This window comes from Drosophila kikkawai, chromosome 3R (assembly GCF_030179895.1).
Source record: "Drosophila kikkawai strain 14028-0561.14 chromosome 3R, DkikHiC1v2, whole genome shotgun sequence".
NCBI lineage: Eukaryota > Metazoa > Arthropoda > Insecta > Diptera > Drosophilidae > Drosophila > Drosophila kikkawai.
Genome location: NC_091731.1, coordinates 1,219,346 through 1,236,414, shown reverse-complemented (window position 1 = coordinate 1,236,414; position 17,069 = coordinate 1,219,346). Strand labels below are relative to the sequence as shown.

General features: G+C 40.5%; 1 protein-coding gene across 4 annotated transcripts in view; it reads right to left on the bottom strand.

Moving 5' to 3' along the window:
* nAChRalpha4 (nicotinic acetylcholine receptor alpha4) overlaps positions 1-17,069 on the bottom strand; it is a 511,483-nt gene that overhangs the window by 363,572 nt on the left and 130,842 nt on the right. The window lies entirely within an intron of this gene.

The window sequence follows — 17,069 nt, the reverse complement described above, 5'->3', positions numbered from 1 at the left end:
AAAAGTAAAACAAAAAAACATTTTAGCTTAAAATACTACAATTTTATTGGTAAATAATAAATTAGGATTATAGAAACTCCCAGCGACTTAATTTGATGAAAATATTAAATTAATACCATAAATAGTATATTCTTGGGTTCAAGATATAAAAAAAATTAAGAAATAAGGAAGCTTACTTCGGCACTCCCTTGCAATTTGAAATTACATCAATTAAAAACCCATTCATTTTGTAAAATGAAAAGAACAATTAATATGATTATATCTTAGAGAAGATGAAAATACGTTGAAAAACAATGAAGTTGTTCGGAGCAGACCGCCAGCACCTAGTCACGCGCGCATAGGTGTACCACTGCACCTGCAGCGCTCTTATGTTTTCTCTTCTCTGCTCTTTTTTATCTCGCTAAAGCTGTCGCGTTATCTATGCAGCCAAACTACATTTGTACGCTCATAAAACATGTATATATGTATTTTGAAGCCAAGCTTTTACATACGCAGTCTGCAGCTCCGATTAAATTAACACGGAAATAAAACACGGCTTATATTAATTACCTATCGTGCGTTCTTATTATAAACCAAAGTGTGGCATATTTGTTGTCTTCCCCATAAACATTTTGGTGACCCCGACGTGATATTCTTTATCGGAGTCTGCATCTCGGTTTTGTAATTGTTTAATATCATTTAAACAAAATGCTTGTTTTGCTGTCGTTTGCGGGCATTCGGTCACAAACACACGAACATACATACATAAAAGTGTGCAGCCGGCCGTTTGATTTTTTGTACATTTCGCGCTGTGAAAATCAAAGCTATGTTCTGCAAATAATTCGAAAATAAAAGTGAATCGAATTTAATCGTTTTAATAGTATAGTGCATATATATACATATGTACATATAGCCACCGCCATACATTTGTTTGCATATATCCACTGTTGCTAAGCAGGCAATTTACCGGCAAAAACAACAACGTTGACTTCAACCGAGCCAAAGCCGAATATATTTTGCGGCAAATGAACTCGATGAAATTTTATTTAAGTGCTGATTCGGTCAATCAGTTTGATGAAGCTGATTTACTCGCGCGAATGGAATGGATTAATTCCTTAAACCAGGCATTTGATGCTGCGCAGACATCGTTGGAGCGACTGGATTTTACGGAGATCTCGAGCGACCATTGGATTGAATTTTCCGGAGTTTTCATGGATGCCGAGGCTTAGCTGCTTATCGCAAGTCGCAATTGCCGGCGTCAACCGCTGCCAATTCAACATCTATTGACATGACTAACCATCCGGATCTTTCTTTTAGATCTAGGAAGACTCGGTTGCCAAATCTGGAAATTGCTCGTTTTCATGGATCCTATGCTGAGTGGCCGGATTTTCTGGCGACATTCACGACGGTCATCGGAAATGATGATGAGCTAAGTGATATTGAGAAATTACAATATTTACGGTCGAGTTTAGGCGGCGTGGCTCTGGAGACCATACGCTCGCTCGAACCCTCAAATGCCAATTATCATAAGGCTATGAATTTGCTGAAAAATTGATTGGATAATAAAGTTTTACATTTTCAGGCACACGTACAGGCAATATTTGGTTTAAGGGTGTCGAGAAGGGATCGTCAAAGGGTCTTCGGGAGCTCAGTGATTGCATGAATTCACGTTTGCGAGCAATTCGAACCCTGGCCACTACGCAACAGATTTTGGATGGGCTTCTGATACACATCGTCACTCGAAAACTGGACCATAGGACGCGGGAAAAATGGGAAGAGGATTTGTCGATCACAGAGCTGTCTACCTGGGATGCTATGGGGTCGTTTTTGGAGAAGAGGTGCAGGATGATGGAAAACTTGGATCAAGCCTGGGTAACTCAAACACCAGGCCATCAGGTGGGAAAAAACTTGCACAAATATAATCCAAGTGCACTTATTGCTTCTGCCACTAACTCCAGTCAGCCGATATGTTTATTTTGCGATGCAAGGGATCATTATCATATCATCATTATTAGTGCTCTCGATTTTTGAATTTGAATTTGAATCAGGACCCATCCGCCCCATCCATCTCATTTTCATCTCCATCATGCGATCCATCCTCGAGCTCTCAGCCATTGCCATCTACTTCATCATCAGCATTAGTATCATGTTCTCAAGCATCATCTCATCCTGATCATCACTTATCAAGCCCTTCACCCAAAGCCTCAAATATTATGCCGATTGACTACGTGTTGCTTCCGACTGCTATTATATACGTGAGATATAGAATTGGAGCAATTATGCCTTGCCGAGCAATTTTAGATTCTGCCTCTCAACTGAACTTTATAACCTCTCGCTTAGCTATTCAACTAAATTTCAGTCATAGAAAATCGCAAACCTCGATTGCTGGGATAGGAGAATCTTCCATGATTTCTGATAAGACAGTAGATATTGTTGCGCAATCACGGGATGCCAGCTTTCGTGCGTCATTCGCAGCTGTTGTGACTCACAGTATCACGGATTATCAGCCCCATTTCAATATTAATGCAACATCATGGAGAATTCCGCAGAACATTTCGCTAGCTGATCCTTATTTTAATCAATCGCAACGAATTGACCTTTTGCTTGGCGCTGGTTTGTTTTTTGAAATAATTTCCATGGGAAAAATTCATTTCCGATCGTTTCTATGGCATTCCGGGCGGACAAGTATAAGGAAGGAGAAAATACTAATTATTCAAGACCGTATCATAACTACCAGAACAATAGGTGGAGTTATGGTCAAAATAATCGGGACAGACAGTGGTATAGCCACAATTACAACAACAACAAGTTCAAAAAGGGTCAATTTGCGATCCAGGCGGCTGGAGACGCAGAAGGGAGTGGTCAATCCAGGATGTAGAAGAATTCAAACTTTTCTGGAGAGTCGCACAACTTTAATAATTCAAGGCAGTCAAACAATTTGACTAATTCGAAAAGGTCTTATAATTCTGGCAGTAATGCTGACAGGAGCGAAAATCGGCCGTCAACCAGTGGCCAGTTGCATAACATACAAGGGGGGCCACGCGTAGACCAATATGGCCCTTAGTTGTCCGGGAAATTTTTGGATTTATCCTTGAAGATCAAGGTGTTTTTCGAAACGGCAAGGAGTTCGCCTGCCTTCCTCCTGGAGGCATCTTCTAGCGATGCCAGAACTGGAGAGCCTAGGTATCTCATTCTTGCCCTCGTTAGGGCCGGACCTTTACAAATGAGATGCTCCAAGGTTTCGGTTGCCTCGGATTCATCACATTTCTGCCATTTGGCGTTGTCGGTAACACCAAGCTTAACTGCATATTCATCCGCCTCTCCATGGTGATCAAAAAATCTGTTTTGCGAAGCACCATTTGTGACTATTGTATCCAACCCCCTTTTTTTGGAGGCGAATCGGGAGATTCCCTAGAACTCCTTTACTTCTAAATATTTTTCAATAAAAAAATGAACAAAAATTGTTCAAATGTTGTTGTACTATATGGTATTTATTTTATTAAGCTAACTTTAGCCGTTTTGTCACAACATTTTTTTGAAAAGTGGGCATTTTTGCACCGAATTAACCTTACCCTTTTTGATTCTGCTCACGTAGCCGAAGTCGCTTCTGCGTTTACTGGGTATATTTTTCTGTACTCGTCGCTGCTGCTGTTTTTTGTTACGGGATAAGTATTCGTCAAAAGGCCCAGAAAAGTGCTCTTCAGGTCGTACTCGTCGCTGCTCTCCTTCATTCGTCGATGCTCCCCCCAAATTTGTTGTTGCAATGAAATTCTTCTTGTCTTTCGCCTGGTCTTTATCCGTTTATACTATTATGATACTAACGTATTAATTAGGGAATTCATTATAGACTTGACAGCGTTATAGCGTTTTAGGCAAGTGCGAGCAAGATGAGTATATGGCACTTTTAATGCATTATCTTCTTTATTGCCGCAAAAATCAATAGAAATACATAAAAAATATTCAAAAATTCAGAAATTTATAGTAATATGATGCGCATTACGGCATTTTTTTTATTGTTTTCCGGTTTCGATCGGAGTAACCGTAGTTGTGTTAGCAATAAAACCTAGCAAAATAACACATTTAGTTGTCACTTTTAAGGTCCTAATGAAGTACCTGATTAATGAAAACTGCATTACAGTTTCATAAGGCCATTATCAATACGTTTTTCAACACCGAAAATTCTTGTTCAGACACGTCTTAGAAATGTCCAAGAATTTTCACAAGTACGTCGTTGTTGCAATCGCTACCTTTCTTAAATACTGCTTCCATCCACAGGGTCTATTTGTCACCTGCGATCACTTCGTCAAGATATACTTGCAGAATTTGCTACTGTTTTGTCTCGTCGAATTTGGTTTCTGTTGCTCTCGAGAATTCTCACATGCACTATAATGATTTTTACGTCTGTGCTTTGAGCATTTGTGCCTTCATGAATTTGCTGTCTACCAATACATCCAGGAATATAGCTTTTCGGTTAGAAAATGCTGCTTTCTGAACGACAGTACTTTATCTATGCTATAAGATTATGGAACCAATTACCAAGCTATCTAAGAAATTTTAGCAGTGCCGCGCAGTTTAAGGCAAAACTTATTGCACACTTTCAAGAACAAAATGTGACATAAAATAAAACAAAGCGACCGTAGTTTTTAAGTTTAGTATAAGAATAACTAAAAATTGTATAACATATAGATGTGATCTGATAAGGAACTTGTCCTGTGTGACTAGCGCATTAACTTATAAGTATCTTGTACTTGTAGCGTTAGGAAGAAATCTTCAAATAAATAATAATAATAATAATAAATGCTTCTTCGAGTTCACTTTCTAATCGGTTTTTCTTCGTCAATGCTTTAAAATTTTTACTGACTCCATCCTCATACATTTTCCGTCGTTGATTCTTCTTGGACCTATCCCAGTTAAGCCCCCAATAATTTTTAGGGATAATATAAATTAAGTTTTCTTAATTGATGGCAGATCAGAGTTTGGAGCGGAAAAGCAATAATATCCCCATCTGCTAATGACATACTTTCAGTTATGCCAAAGCAAGAAACAGTGTATACACTCCAAATTAATCATCATAACGTTTTGCGATGGCCGACAACTTAAAGATTCCTCCAATTGGTCGCCAATTTGCTACCTTTTTTTTGGAGAAGAATAACGAATGATTCCTTCCAAACAAGGAGGAAGGGGAAGGTTTCTAAGGATAAGGTTTACAATTTCAGAAGGGGATTGCACAGGGCATCGGCACAATAACTAAGCACACTGCAAGGTATTCCACCGGGTCCTGGCAAAAAACTGGTATTACACGATAAAGTTCTAAAAGAAGACAGCTTTCGTTTAAGGTAGAACAGAAACTTTGGTTCGATTTTGGGATTATTAGTAAATAAGTCTGATTTAAGTCTGTCAAGTTTGAGTAAGAGTCAAGAGTAAGAAAGTTTGAGAAAACTAACAAACAGATCGGCCATTGCCTGATCATGATCTGGTGTTATATTTTAAAAAAAAAAGTGTGAAGAGATGAGTAATGTAAGAAATTATAATACTGTTTTGGGTGCTACGAAAACTGCGCCCTGGAACGAGTCAAATAATTTTTGTAATACTGCGCGTTCTATACTGTAGAACTTGACCGAAGCGATAAATAGATGAATAGCACAAGAACCGGTACTTTTTTATTTAGCATAGAAATTAGACTTTTAATTTTTGAATCGACTCAACTCTTTAGTGAGCCAAGGAGGTTTATTCGATGTTGGCGGATAGTATAAGGGAACACTTTTTATAAAAAATGAATGGTTAGAGATGGTTCCAATAAATAGGATGTTCCGACAATGCACATTGGGCCAGCGAGCCGATAGTTCGACTTCTGCCACTCCAGTCAGCCGATATGTTTATTTTGCGATGCAAGGGATCATTATCATATCATCATTATTAGTGCTCTCGATTTTTGAATTTGAATTTGAATCAGGACCCATCCGCCCCATCCATCTCATTTTCATCTCCATCATGCGATCCATCCTCGAGCTCTCAGCCATTGCCATCTACTTCATCATCAGCATTAGTATCATGTTCTCAAGCATCATCTCATCCTGATCATCACTTATCAAGCCCTTCACCCAAAGCCTCAAATATTATGCCGATTGACTACGTGTTGCTTCCGACTGCTATTATATACGTGAGATATAGAATTGGAGCAATTATGCCTTGCCGAGCAATTTTAGATTCTGCCTCTCAACTGAACTTTATAACCTCTCGCTTAGCTATTCAACTAAATTTCAGTCATAGAAAATCGCAAACCTCGATTGCTGGGATAGGAGAATCTTCCATGATTTCTGATAAGACAGTAGATATTGTTGCGCAATCACGGGATGCCAGCTTTCGTGCGTCATTCGCAGCTGTTGTGACTCACAGTATCACGGATTATCAGCCCCATTTCAATATTAATGCAACATCATGGAGAATTCCGCAGAACATTTCGCTCGCTGATCCTTATTTTAATCAATCGCAACGAATTGACCTTTTGCTTGGCGCTGGTTTGTTTTTTGAAATAATTTCCATGGGAAAAATTCATTTCCGATCGTTTCTATGGCATTCCGGGCGGACAAGTATAAGGAAGGAGAAAATACTAATTATTCAAGACCGTATCATAACTACCAGAACAATAGGTGGAGTTATGGTCAAAATAATCGGGACAGACAGTGGTATAGCCACAATTACAACAACAACAAGTTCAAAAAGGGTCAATTTGCGATCCAGGCGGCTGGAGACGCAGAAGGGAGTGGTCAATCCAGGATGTAGAAGAATTCAAACTTTTCTGGAGAGTCGCACAACTTTAATAATTCAAGGCAGTCAAACAATTTGACTAATTCGAAAAGGTCTTATAATTCTGGCAGTAATGCTGACAGGAGCGAAAATCGGCCGTCAACCAGTGGCCAGTTGCATAACATACAAGGGGGGCCACGCGTAGACCAATATGGCCCTTAGTTGTCCGGGAAATTTTTGGATTTATCCTTGAAGATCAAGGTGTTTTTCGAAACGGCAAGGAGTTCGCCTGCCTTCCTCCTGGAGGCATCTTCTAGCGATGCCAGAACTGGAGAGCCTAGGTATCTCATTCTTGCCCTCGTTAGGGCCGGACCTTTACAAATGAGATGCTCCAAGGTTTCGGTTGCCTCGGATTCATCACATTTCTGCCATTTGGCGTTGTCGGTAACACCAAGCTTAACTGCATATTCATCCGCCTCTCCATGGTGATCAAAAAATCTGTTTTGCGAAGCACCATTTGTGACTATTGTATCCAACCCCCTTTTTTTGGAGGCGAATCGGGAGATTCCCTAGAACTCCTTTACTTCTAAATATTTTTCAATAAAAAAATGAACAAAAATTGTTCAAATGTTGTTGTACTATATGGTATTTATTTTATTAAGCTAACTTTAGCCGTTTTGTCACAACATTTTTTTGAAAAGTGGGCATTTTTGCACCGAATTAACCTTACCCTTTTTGATTCTGCTCACGTAGCCGAAGTCGCTTCTGCGTTTACTGGGTATATTTTTCTGTACTCGTCGCTGCTGCTGTTTTTTGTTACGGGATAAGTATTCGTCAAAAGGCCCAGAAAAGTGCTCTTCAGGTCGTACTCGTCGCTGCTCTCCTTCATTCGTCGATGCTCCCCCCAAATTTGTTGTTGCAATGAAATTCTTCTTGTCTTTCGCCTGGTCTTTATCCGTTTATACTATTATGATACTAACGTATTAATTAGGGAATTCATTATAGACTTGACAGCGTTATAGCGTTTTAGGCAAGTGCGAGCAAGATGAGTATATGGCACTTTTAATGCATTATCTTCTTTATTGCCGCAAAAATCAATAGAAATACATAAAAAATATTCAAAAATTCAGAAATTTATAGTAATATGATGCGCATTACGGCATTTTTTTTATTGTTTTCCGGTTTCGATCGGAGTAACCGTAGTTGTGTTAGCAATAAAACCTAGCAAAATAACACATTTAGTTGTCACTTTTAAGGTCCTAATGAAGTACCTGATTAATGAAAACTGCATTACAGTTTCATAAGGCCATTATCAATACGTTTTTCAACACCGAAAATTCTTGTTCAGACACGTCTTAGAAATGTCCAAGAATTTTCACAAGTACGTCGTTATTGCAATCGCTACCTTTCTTAAATACTGCTTCCATCCACAGGGTCTATTTGTCACCTGCGATCACTTCGTCAAGATATACTTGCAGAATTTGCTACTGTTTTGTCTCGTCGAATTTGGTTTCTGTTGCTCTCGAGAATTCTCACATGCACTATAATGATTTTTACGTCTGTGCTTTGAGCATTTGTGCCTTCATGAATTTGCTGTCTACCAATACATCCAGGAATATAGCTTTTCGGTTAGAAAATGCTGCTTTCTGAACGACAGTACTTTATCTATGCTATAAGATTATGGAACCAATTACCAAGCTATCTAAGAAATTTTAGCAGTGCCGCGCAGTTTAAGGCAAAACTTATTGCACACTTTCAAGAACAAAATGTGACATAAAATAAAACAAAGCGACCGTAGTTTTTAAGTTTAGTATAAGAATAACTAAAAATTGTATAACATATAGATGTGATCTGATAAGGAACTTGTCCTGTGTGACTAGCGCATTAACTTATAAGTATCTTGTACTTGTAGCGTTAGGAAGAAATCTTCAAATAAATAATAATAATAATAATAAATGCTTCTTCGAGTTCACTTTCTAATCGGTTTTTCTTCGTCAATGCTTTAAAATTTTTACTGACTCCATCCTCATACATTTTCCGTCGTTGATTCTTCTTGGACCTATCCCAGTTAAGCCCCCAATAATTTTTAGGGATAATATAAATTAAGTTTTCTTAATTGATGGCAGATCAGAGTTTGGAGCGGAAAAGCAATAATATCCCCATCTGCTAATGACATACTTTCAGTTATGCCAAAGCAAGAAACAGTGTATACACTCCAAATTAATCATCATAACGTTTTGCGATGGCCGACAACTTAAAGATTCCTCCAATTGGTCGCCAATTTGCTACCTTTTTTTTGGAGAAGAATAACGAATGATTCCTTCCAAACAAGGAGGAAGGGGAAGGTTTCTAAGGATAAGGTTTACAATTTCAGAAGGGGATTGCACAGGGCATCGGCACAATAACTAAGCACACTGCAAGGTATTCCACCGGGTCCTGGCAAAAAACTGGTATTACACGATAAAGTTCTAAAAGAAGACAGCTTTCGTTTAAGGTAGAACAGAAACTTTGGTTCGATTTTGGGATTATTAGTAAATAAGTCTGATTTAAGTCTGTCAAGTTTGAGTAAGAGTCAAGAGTAAGAAAGTTTGAGAAAACTAACAAACAGATCGGCCATTGCCTGATCATGATCTGGTGTTATATTTTAAAAAAAAAGTGTGAAGAGATGAGTAATGTAAGAAATTATAATACTGTTTTGGGTGCTACGAAAACTGCGCCCTGGAACGAGTCAAATAATTTTTGTAATACTGCGCGTTCTATACTGTAGAACTTGACCGAAGCGATAAATAGATGAATAGCACAAGAACCGGTACTTTTTTATTTAGCATAGAAATTAGACTTTTAATTTTTGAATCGACTCAACTCTTTAGTGAGCCAAGGAGGTTTATTCGATGTTGGCGGATAGTATAAGGGAACACTTTTTATAAAAAATGAATGGTTAGAGATGGTTCCAATAAATAGGATGTTCCGACAATGCACATTGGGCCAGCGAGCCGATAGTTCGACAAAAATTAAAGTTTTAAAGCTAGACTTCAAATTTGGTACATATAATAGTGTCAATACATATAAAAAGATATGTAAGTTTTAGACCAATCTGACCACGCACAGTAGCGCCTCTCGAACAAAAGCCGTTGCAAAAATCGAAAAAGTCATAATCGCAAAATCGATTTAAACCATAAGAAATCGACAGAGAATTTCCCAAGGATTCCGAATCTTTAACCAAAAAAATTTTCAGATTTCTTTTGAGGAAGATATGAGCATTCAAAGTCGAAATTGTTTTCCGTGTATGCGTCATACAACAAAAAATTGGTAAATTAGTCGACTTTCAGGTAATATTACACAAAAACTACATAACCAATGGTCGTGATTTTTCTTTTAAAAGACAGGTATATTCATTACCTCTTATTCAAATTAAAAAAAAAGGGTAGTTTTGCGTGGGCTTGTACAGGTAAATCGCTACCTGCCAGGTGTCCATTTTTTTCACCTTTTTCTGGCTAAAGTAGTCTATAACTTCTGACGCTGCCCAGAGCCGGCGACTACACTATGACTACGCACTGCGTGTGTCTTTCCTGAATAAGAATCCGTTTAGAAAGTCTGCGTCCAGCTGCGACTCTGGCATTGCGAAGCAAAACACTGAAACAACTCAGGGTAAAATATACCAAAATACCGACACAATTTCATACAAACCAATAAAAAATACTAACTGTAGCGCTCACGGTTCTGTGGCGGTTAAACTTAGAACAAAAAAAAAATTTTTTTTTCAGTTTTCAAATTATCTTTATTTAAGCAAATACATTAAAATAAAGATAAAAAATTAAATAAAAAATATTTTTAAAAAATTGTCTTCCTTGAAAAAAAAATATTTCTTTACTTTGATATCCTTTAAAAAAGCGAATGAGTGGGCGTGGCAGATTTTCCAATACATATGTTAATTTTACAACAATTACCTGTCAAATGGCGTTTAAATTATTTAGTTATCTTGTTTTGTTCAAAAGTTATGATTTTTGCAACGTTAAATGAGAAAAGGCGCTACTGGGCCACGCCTTCCCTAGCCGCCCTTATATGATAGGTTTCTCTTTATTGATACTTGTACGGTAATAAATAAATTAAATTCAACAAATGTTTTAAATTGATTTTTTTAACACTTAACCTTAATATTAATAGGTAAAAAATAACAATGCATTACTATAAATAAGTATTTTTATACCCTTGCAGGGTATTATAAAAATTATATTATATATTATATTTCAGTCAGAAGTTTGCAACGCAATGAAGGAGACCTTTCCGACCCTATAAAGTATATATATTCTTGATCAGCATCAACAGCGATCAGCGGACATGTATGTACATGCATGCAAATGTATTTTTTGGCTTCTTGTTGACTTGCGATGGCAACCATATCAGGCGAGTGCGAGCAAGGTAGCTGGCACTGACATCCAAGAACCGTTTGTTTTATATCTTATTATGATATACATATATAATTAAATCTTTTATACTTTTCTGAGAGTATACACATGTAACTATAAAACATAACTATGTAAATGGAATCAACAAAATGTAAGTAAAATATTTGGCCGTTTTAAAATTTATTTAAAACTATTTTTATTTCAGAAAAGCTATAGTCGAGACAAAAGTACCGGTTCGCATGTGAAATATGGACATATATATATTTGTGAGTATTGATAATCATCGTTTGACTTAATATTTATTTATTAATAAATTTACAATTTTAATATTTAATTTATTTATTCATAATATAGGAAATACATATATATAAGTCCATAATATTATTAATTAAGACCCTCTGTAAATATTTTTAAAGAATAAGTAATTAAAAAAATACTATTACAATTTTAAAATAATTTTTGGTTTTATTTTGGTGGTAATATGAACTGCAATTACTGTTGTCGGGGGTAGTCTACAGTAAAATAGTAAAATAGTGTATTTCACAATTTTCGTGGTTTGGCGCTTTTTAACCGCAAAATCGTGGTTCCATGTACTGTAGAGCAGTACATGTTACGTAACGCATTACGTCGTTATACTGCAGCGTACAGTTCATGGAACCCAAGATTTTGGTTGTTACCTTTTGACCCACGAAATGGTTGGATTTACCCACGATAATTTTTTCTGTGTACCTTCATTCTAAGTGGACGGGCCTGGTGGACCTCTTCCCTGGAGTGATTGCTCAAAGCGACGACGACTCGGGGCATACCGATATAACCCGGCATGTCATAGATACTTGTCAATCGAGGCCTACCGCTGGCCAAGAAGGGCGAGGTGGAACAGCTCGTCGCCGACATGCAGCGTAAGGGCGTGGTTCGCCCGTCCACCAGCCCGTGGGTCTCAGCGATCGTTCTAGTCAAGAAGAAGGACGCTTCCACCCGGTTCTGTGTGGATTATCGACGCCTTAATCACATCACCGTCAAGGACTCGTATTCCCTACCGAGGATAGAGGACATCTTAACCACTATGCACGGTGCCTCCTGGTTTTCTACGATGGATCTCCAAAGCGACTACTGGCCGGTAGAGAAAGACGAGACCTCCAGACCTAAGACGGCTTTTACGTGTGAAGCTGGTCTATTTGAATTCAACGTAATGCCGTGTGGCCTCACCAATGCGCCAGCTACATTCGAGCGATTGATGGATGGTTTATTCTCCGGCCCAAATTGGAAATCTACTCTGGTTTATCTCGACGACATCATCGTACACTCTCGTACAGCCGAAGATCATCTGGACCACTTGCATCAAGTCTTCGAGATATTGCAAGGCGTAGGGCTGAAGAAGAGTCCTCGCCATTTCTTTTGAACCGAGGTAAATTACCTGGGCCATATTGTTAGCCGCAAGGGCCTAACTGCTTTCCCGGAGAAGATTCGAAAAGTCGTCGAATGGCCACCACCACGGAATAAAACGGAAGTGCGCTCCTTTGTGGGACTATGTTCTTACTACGGCAAGTTTATCCCCGACTTTGCCACGACCGCACGCCCTCTTCACGAACTAACGGAAGCTAAACGCCTGTTTACATAGTCATCAGCGGCTGACGACGCTTTCAATGCGCTCAAAGTCAAGCTTACAACGCCAGCGGTGCTAACGTTTCCCGCTGCCGATGGGTTATTCATTATGGATGCTGACGCGTCAAACCATGGTGCAGGCGCGATGCTAAGTCAACAGCAAGATGGCCAGGAGCGCGTACTGGAGTATTACAGCAAGACCTTTAGTGCGGAACAAAACGATGGCCTCGAGATCATGTTTCTACAGACCCAACCCATCGACCTAGCTAGTAGCCAGGACAAGGACCCAACTCTCGCATTGATCCGGCAGTGGCTGGAAAAAGGAGAGCGACCGAGTAAATCGACCACCTGGAGTGATAGCCCCGAAATGAAAGCGTATTGGCATCTGTTTGAGCACGTTTACATGGACAAGGGACAGGCGGACAAGCCGCCGACGTAGCCCTTTGGTGTGCCCGCTGTACCGAATGCAATGCCAGGAGAGCACCTACTCGCCGTACGGTAGGCTAACTGCAACTCAAAGTCTTGGGCGCGCCATTCGAACGACTTGCAATTGACATCCTGGGCCACCTGCCTACTACCGCGCTCGGGAATCGCTACATCGCGGTAGTGATATGCTACTTCACAAAGTGGCCGGAATGCATCGCTCTGCCTAATCAGACCGCCGAAACCGTAGCCCGAGCCCTCGTCCAAAAAGTGTTCTGCCGCTTTGGTGCTCCCTTTATCCTTACTGATGCTGGGACGCGAGCTCCGACTACCGAGCGAACTGCTGTATGGTCGACCGTCCCCTAGCCCGGAAAGTTATCCGGAGTTCGTGGATAAATTGTTGGACCGCATCCGACAAACTCAGCAGATCGGACGACATCACTTAATTGCAGCCGCTAACGTCAACAAGATCCGTTACGATCTGTGATCGCATCCCGTAGAGTTTGTCGTTGGAAAAGAAGTTTGGCTCTACTCGCCCACCCTGCGGGTGGTACGGTGCCCTAAACTACAATCTGAGTGGATTGGACCGGCCACCGTCCTCCGGCGTCACTCTGACCTTGTGTACGAGATACGCTTACCCGGGAAACGTGCCACGCGAACCGTTCATGTCAACCGCCTGGCGCCATACCGAGACCCAAATCCACCAATACTCGGCCAGGAGGTTCGAGTCTGAGGAGGGGGTAATGTAACAAAAGCCGACCAAAAGAGCTTTCGATCCTCAAGCCAGTTGGCAACGCGAGCAGCTGCGCAATAAGGAGTTTTGAGGGCACAGATCTCAAAACGAGCTAAGCTACGCAATTCCGAGAATTTGACAGCCAGGATGCCTGGTCTCTCTGATTCTCTTGTTTTTAAGACCGATTTTTCGAAAACAACACGCCGAATTGGCGACAAATAAAAGAAAAGCTGCGTAATACACCAGCTATACTTGTGTTATCATTGCGAGGCGTAGTGGCTGAGTTGGCACTGCTGATTTTTTTTTTTGTCACGCTTGCTAGGCTGCCAAAACTTCCGGGATGCATCAAAACAATTAAAATCTTTTGATTCGTTTTAGTCAAAGTATATACTATTCAAATTTTATTATTAAAATAGGTTTACTCTCTATGAAAAATTTCAAATTTCGTCGATATATCGGCTCGCTGGCCCTATGTGCAATGGAGGAATGTTGGAAATTGTAGTAAAAATAAATCTACCATTTACTTCACGCAAAGGAATTCCACATCGTTGCACTCCTTGAAAGTAAATAATTCGGACATGATAGTGAAGTCGACTGCTATAAGGACGCCTCCCCCAGCTCTTATAGCCCAATCTACTCGATTGCGCTGCTCGCAAAAAAGAGGCTGGCTATGAACTGAGTGCCGCTTTATATAGGCCACCGCCAGCAATTACCTCGCCGATCGATATCAGATGTTTATCGATGATAGATAGGTGGGAGTGTTACCAGACCGTTGGGATTTACACAATAATACCAGCTGTTCAGGGCTGGAGTCGCCATCCTCCGACGCCGTTGTCGTATGACTTTGGTGCGGGGGTGGAGGTGGGGCTTCGCACACTTCAACATCCGTTAATTTTCTTTAGTGGAGAGGACTGCTATCTCATTAAAATAAAGACGGCCCATCCCAATACAAGTTTTTCGTTCCACAATAAGTTTGAAATTATACTTCAGGAGAAGAAATAAAATGACCTTCTGGTCAGGTCAATTAATTTGTATGCGTATGGATTGGCTAAATGTTGATAATCATTTGCTGAGACATATACGCCAAAGTAAAAACGGTGCAATACGAGATGGCCAGAAATTTTGAATCTGTTGCTGCCATGACAAAAACCCAGCGATCGACCTGACGTCATAGCAGGAGTATTCAAACAGAATATGAGAGTACTTATGGATTACATCGTAAAGTAAAAGGTTTGTGGCGGAGTTCGTATCGTTCTCACCTGATCAATTCATATAAATTACATAGAAATTTGAAATTTTGAGATGTTGTGTTCCTGATGAAATGTTCTATTGGGATTATGTTTAAAATAGCATTTAGCCCTGCGAGGGCCCTAGTTAGTGCTGTTCACCATAATTGAGCTCCGATTCAAGTTATTATCATGGGGTGAATTCAATGCTCGCTTTATTGACTCTTTCAGTGAAGGTTAGCTTCCATTACAGCTTAGCATGCAGTATAACTCCCAGATACTTTGCCTGCTGTGATAGTTCAAGTTCTGTACAGTCTTTGTTTATGAATCTTTGTTATAATTGGAAAGAGCATAAGTTCCGTTTTACCTGGGTTGGTGCCAAATCCACAGGCTTTTGCCCATGAATTGAGTTTAGTAAGCGCCTTCGTCATTCAGCGGGACCACGTCGTCTGCGTATGCTACAACTCTTACTAGTGCTGGAACAAACATCGATGTTTATTCGATACAATCGATGTTTCAACAAAATCGGCCAACATCGATGTTTACTTGTCAAACATCGATTATTTTCAACTGTCACTTCAAAACCGAGCAATATGGCAGATTTGGCATTCTAGATCAAAAAATTTTTTTAAACATCGATTATTAATCGATGTAAGCAAACATCGATGTTTTTCCAGCACTAACTTTTACTCCTTTGCTATTGAGTGATTTCAATATGTCTGCCATGTTAATCAGCAATACATCTAAGAAAGTAGCCAATGTGTACATTTTAAAAAACAGTGCGGTTTCTGACGGCTTTTCTCCGTTTTTCCTCTGATGTGGATATTTTGTAGCTATTCTAATGTGTAAGGATTGAGTTCAGACTTATCGACCTGCAATATATGCAAAGATTTTGTCTCGCTAACGGCATTTAATTAAAAATTTCAGATATAAAAAAGCGTTGATTTTTTTCACAAACCGATAATAGATGCTTTTAATATATTATTGGTGTTAGATTCGCTTTAGTAGAAAACGATAATCGATTGGATACGATCGATCTGGCAACGCCCTGCCTATCGGCCATCGGGGAATTATCGATTATCGATCGGGGGAGAACAGCTGTCGACCGGCTATATAAAGCGACGCACCGGCCAGTGCAACTTCACTTTTGCAGAGCAGCCGAGCAGTCAACTGGTGAGTTAACAAGTAGTACTAATCCTAGACTTAGCAGTAGAATAAGGTTTGGCCCTGGCGGCGGACCTTAATAGCAAAGAAGGTAGGAAAGCTGAAGGTAGCGTTAGGTCTAGATCTGGCCCCCTGCAGGCGGATCTAACGAAGTAGCTGGGAGGAGCGGAGTCTGACCCTAGTCGGCGGACTCGCACAGATAGTCAGGTGTGGGACGAGATCAGGCCCTTGCCTGGCGGATCTCGCGGAAACAGGGTATCGAGTGCGGTCCGTATGACCACGCCGTACAGGTAGTATAGACTTGGGTTCTGACCTGGCCCTTGGATGGCGGATCAGGAATAGGGGAGGGCGTCGAATGAGGTTCGCCACATTCGCCAAGCAAGCATAGGAGGGGAGAAGATCTGGCCCTTGTCGGCGGATCTTGATAGCTACAGGGTAGCAGAAAGGCGTTAGGGACGGTGCGAGCTAAGGCACAACGGTCGCTCACCTCGAGTGACGTCACCCGGACCCACCTACCGTGACCACGACCTAATCGCATCGCCCCAACAGGGTATTCACAAGCCGACTACGAGACAGTCACATCGCCCGAACAGGGTATTCACAAGCCGACTACGAGACAGTCGCATCGCCCGAACAGGGTATTACCAAGCCGACTACGAGACAGTCGCATCGCCCGAACAGGGTATTCACAAGCCGACTACGAGACAGTCGCATCGCCCGAACAGGGTATTCACAAGCCGACTACGAGACAGTCGCATAGCCCGAACAGGGTATTCACAAGCCGACTAC